Raw genomic sequence first — 5,674 nt, 5'->3', positions numbered from 1 at the left:
GATCTAGTCATTTCAGAGACGCAACGTCAGACGTTGTAAAATGACGTTGTGTTGGGGTCATAGCCTAGGTCCTAATCGATATAAACCACTATAACCTAGAATAGGAATCTGTTATCGAGCGTCATAACACCCACAGTCAATTTCAACTGATTGATTGGTAAAATGCTGCAGTCTTGTGTCTTTTGATGACGATGCACAATAGTTAAATGTTCCCCAGGTTGTTTTCGTCGTATCAGCAATTTCACAATTGAATCAAACATACACTCAGCACTACTGAACATTTATGAGACTAATACAATTGCATAAATTGTGGACGGACATACAGTGCCTTCAGAAAGTATTCACACCCCTTGACTTGTTTTCACATTGTGTTACAACCTGAATTTAAAATGGATTCAATTTTTTTTTTTGGGGGGGGGGGTCACTGACCTACACACAACACCCAATAACGTCAAAGTGGAATTGTTTTTAGAAATTAATAAAAAATGAAAAGCTGAAATGTCTAGAGTCAATAAGTATTCAACCCCTTTGTTATGTCAAGCCTAAATAAGGCTAGAGCTTGAAGAATGTGTCCTTATGGATTATTGTGTGTAAATGGGTGAGAAAAAAATCGCTTTAATACATTTTTAGCTCAGGCTTTAACACAACAAAATGTGGAATAAGTCAAGGGGTAGGAATACTTTCTGAAGGATATTCTGTATATTGTGATATTTAACAAAAGCGATGTGTCATCTTCTTTGGGATTTTCATCTAAAAATTTGAATCAAAAAGAAGACCTGGCAAGTGTCGGCTACAGACGAAAAAGATAAAGTCTTCCTTTTGAAATAGGTGGGATGTCATCCCAACTGTAACTGAATTATTACAGATGACCAAATCACAAAGAATATCCACATCACAGGTGACGGTCATATCATTCATTTATGATGAATGAAGAAAATCAATCAAAGTGCGTCATACTCAGATCACAGAATGTGGCCCTCTGGTACACAAACAGATTAGAGAATCACTGAAAATCTAAGTAAGTAAATAGAGTTTCATTAGGAAATCCAAATGCAATATCCGTGCTGACAAAGTTGGATAATGGAGCAGTTGCCGGCTCTAATGTGACAGCTTGATGTTTAATCTTGCACAACTGACCAAATGGCCAAGAGACATTAGATGCCACCCACTGGTGGCATTTTTCACCCAACTTGTAATTTAAATCCAATGACATGGTTCTAATGGTTGTTGAATTCATGTTAGTTGATAACGCAGCCAAATGTATACTGAACAAAATATAAACGCAACATGCAACAATTTCAAAGATTTTACTGAGTTACAGTTCATATAAGGAAATCAATCAATTGAAATTAATTCATTAGGCCCTAATCTATGGATTTCACATGACTGGGAATACAGATATGTGTCTGTTGGTAACAGAAAGCTTAAATTATTATTATTTTTTTTTAAAGGTAGGGGCGTGGATCAGAAAACCAGTCAGTATCTGTTGTGACCACAATTTGTCTCATGCAGCGTGATACATCCTTCATGAAGAGTTGATCAGGGTGTTGATTGTGGCGTGTGGAATGTTGTCCCACTCCTCTTCAATGGCTGTGCGAAGTTGCTGGATATTGGCGGGAACTGGAACGCAGTGTCCGTACACATCCCACAAATTCTCAATGGATGGCATGTCTGGTGAGTATGCAGGCCATGGAAGAACTGAGACATTTTCAGCTTCCAGGAATTGTGTACAGATCATTGTAAAATGGGGCCGTGTATTTTAGTATGTATTTTTTTACGGCACAACAATGGGCCTCAGGATCTTGTCACGGTATCTCTGTGCATTCAAATTGCCATCAATAAAATGCGATAGTGTTCTCTTTTCCGTAGCTTATGCCTGCCCATACCATAACCCCACCGTCACCTTGGGACAATCTGTTCACAACGTTGACATCAGCAAACCGCTCACCCACACAACGCCATGCACGTGGTCTGCAGTTGTGAGGCCGGTTGGAAGTACTGCTAAATTCTCTAAAACAACGATGGAAGAGAATGGCAAAGAAAGTAACATTCAATTATCTGGCAACAGCTCTGGTGGACATTCCTGGAGTCAGCATGCCAATTGCACGCTCCCTCAAAACTTGAGACATCTGTGGCATTGTGTTGTGTGACAAAACCAACACTTTACATGTTGCATGTATATTTTTGTTCTGTGTAAATCAAAACTAGACGTTGAACTGCCGTCAGTGCCCAGTGGGCAGTAAACTGAGTAACTTGTACAAAACATGCATCGTTTTTATGAGCAATAACTAACAAGGTTTAGATTTCCTCAGCTCAAGACAATATTTGAATTAATTGTGAAATTGTAAGAGCTCAAGATGGAAGTAAAATAAACATGTTCCATTAGAATGCAACAAACAATGTTGGATTGGAAAACAAAAGATTCTCCTCTTTAAGAAACACAATCCATTCAGTTGGGTCAGCCATATCATTTTTGCATGCATTGTTTTCAGAGAATGACTGCATGATTGCCCTTCAATTCAACAAGCCATACAAGCCGTCTCAGTGCATAAGTGGAACAGATGGTTGTGTTCATACTCCTCTCTCCTTCATTACTCCTCTCTCCTTCATTACTCATCTCTCCTTTATTACTCCTCTCCTTTATTACTCCTCTCTCCTTCATTACTCCTCTCTCCTTCATTACTCATCTCTCCTTCATTACTCCTCTCTCCTTTATTACTCCTCTCTCCTTTATTACTCCTCTCTCCTTCATTACTCATCTCTCCTTCATTACTCCTCTCTCCTTCATTACTCATCTCTCCTTCATTACTCCTCTCTCCTTTATTACTCCTCTCTCCTTTATTACTCCTCTCCTTTATTACGCCTCTCTCCTTCATTACTCCTCTCTCCATTACTCATCTCTCCTTTATTACTCCTCTCCTTTATTACTCCTCTCTCCTTCATTACTCCTCTCTCCTTCATTACTCCTCTCTCCTTTATTACTCCTCTCTCCTTTATTACTCCTCTCTCCTTTATTACTCCTCTCTCCTTCATTACTCCTCTCTCCTTTATTACTCCTCTCCTTTATTACTCCTCTCTCCTTCATTACTCCTCTCTCCTTCATTACTCATCTCTCCTTCATTACTCCTCTCTCCTTTATTACTCCTCTCTCCTTTATTACTCCTCTCTCCTTCATTACTCATCTCTCCTTCATTACTCCTCTCTCCTTCATTACTCATCTCTCCTTCATTACTCCTCTCTCCTTTATTACTCCTCTCTCCTTTATTACTCCTCTCCTTTATTACGCCTCTCTCCTTCATTACTCCTCTCTCCATTACTCATCTCTCCTTTATTACTCCTCTCCTTTATTACTCCTCTCTCCTTCATTACTCCTCTCTCCTTCATTACTCCTCTCTCCTTTATTACTCCTCTCTCCTTTATTACTCCTCTCTCCTTTATTACTCCTCTCTCCTTCATTACTACTCTCTCCTTCATTACTCCTCTCTCTTTCATTACTCCTCTCTCCTTCATTACTCCTATCTCCTTCATTACTCCTCTCTCCTTTATTACTCCTCTCTCCTTTATTACTCCTCTCTCCTTCATTACTCCTCTCTCCTTCATTACTAATCTCTCCTTCATTACTCCTCACTCCTTCATTACTCCTCTCTCCTTTATTACTCCTCTCTCCTTTATTACTCCTCTCTTCTTCATTACGCCTCTCTCCTTCATTACTCCTCTCTCCTTTATTACTCCTCTCCTTTATTACTCCTGTCCTTTATTACTCCTCTCCTTCATTACTCCTCTCTCCTTCATTACTCCTCTCTCCTTTATTACTCCTCTCTCCTTTATTACTCCTCTCTCCTTCATGACTCCTCTCTCCTTTATTACTCCTCTCTCCTTCATTACTCCTCTCTCCTTCATTACTCCTCTCTCCTTCATTACTAATATCTCCTTTATTACTCCTCTCTCCTTCATTACTCCTCTCTCCTTTATTACTCCTCTCTCCTTCATTACTCCTCTCTCCTTCATTACTAATATCTCCTTTATTACTCCTCTCTCCTTCATGACTCCTCTCTCCTTTATTACTCCTCTCTCCTTCATTACTCCTCTCTCCTTCATTACTCATCTCTCCTTCATTACTCCTCTCTCCTTCATCACTCATCTCTCCTTCATTACTCCTCTCTCCTTTATTACTCCTCTCTCCTTTATTACTCCTCTCTCCTTCATTACTCCTCTCTCCTTTATTACTCCTCTCCTTTATTACTCCTCTCCTTTATTACTCCTCTCTCCTTCATTACTCATCTCTCCTTTATTACTCCTCTCTCCTTTATTACTCCTCTCCTTTATTACTCCTCTCCTTCATTACTCCTCTCTCCTTCATTACTCCTCTCTCCTTCATTACTCCTCTCTCTCCCTCTCCTCCCAACCCACCCCCCCCAAACCCTCCATCCCTCCCCTGGAGGCACGCCAGTTCATTTGGCAGGTGTTTTTTTATACTCCACAGGCCTCCTCTTTCCTCTCTCTATATAGCTCCTGTTTTATGGAGACTGACTCAGCTGATTTGGATTGGCAAGAAATAACCCAGGTCCTTAACTGGGAAAGAGCTCCAAAGCCAAGGAAATACTACCTCTGTGTTTGTTTGTTGGGATACTGTGTATGATGAGACAAAATGGTCTCTATCTGATTCAATCACTGGCACTGCAAGCAGTTAATAACCTCTCAGGGGAATTCATGAAGGGAGATATTGAACTTGGCACAAAGCAATTCAAACAACCTCAAAAAACGTGATTTTCCTGTGTTTTATATATACTGTATTTCCACACTGTGAAATTGTGAACATTTTGATAATACCCTTTTAGTGTAAAAGCTGTTTGAAAAGACCGCCTTTTCAGGGTGTTTTGCATGGGTGGAGTTTTGACCTGCCTGGCGACATCACCAGTATAAGTTAATAGACCATTAACAAAGAGAGTTTCAAACCTCTCTGCCAATAACAAATGGTTTTCAGGTTACATATGTAACAGTTAAGAATGTGCCCATAAGCTCACTTCACAGCCTGCTTGAAATGTTGCTGATGGAGCAATCCAATTGGTACCTTCTGTATAGCTCAAACAATTGGTATGTTGTCAAAGAGGACGTTCACGTGTGTTTGCGAGAAGGGGATCACTGGTTGGAGCACGGTATGGGGACAGGAACAGTGGAGCAAGATATACCGTGAGTAGCAAACTGATGTCGGTTTCACTGGTGGTCAGTTTCACTGGTGCCGTAACCCGGATTGTGTGTGACTAAGGTACTAACAAACATACAAACAGATAGAGACAGATCCATAGTGGTCCAACCCCCCCTCCCCCATTTCATTGTGGGGGACAACAATCACAGTAAGGTACTTAAAGATGCTTTTTAAAGGTTTTATATCATTTCAGTCAGTAGTAGTCACGAGCCAAAACGGGTCCCTGAAAATTGTGCACAATTGTGTAGAACGTCATTAATTGCATATGATATGTTACATCCTGATTATTATTATTTTTTAAAGAAGTTCAATTACAATTCATACAATACGTTACAAATTTCAACGTGCCAAAGATCCTGTTCAATCTCTAATTGTTACCCAGAAACAATTTGATATTGAGATAAAAATGTCTGCATTGGCCCTTTAAGACAGGATTGCACATTAAAGACTACTCATAAAACACTCATG

The sequence above is a fragment of the Oncorhynchus mykiss genome, chromosome 19, assembly GCF_013265735.2.
Source record: "Oncorhynchus mykiss isolate Arlee chromosome 19, USDA_OmykA_1.1, whole genome shotgun sequence".
NCBI lineage: Eukaryota > Metazoa > Chordata > Actinopteri > Salmoniformes > Salmonidae > Oncorhynchus > Oncorhynchus mykiss.
This window is presented reverse-complemented; position numbering follows the sequence as displayed.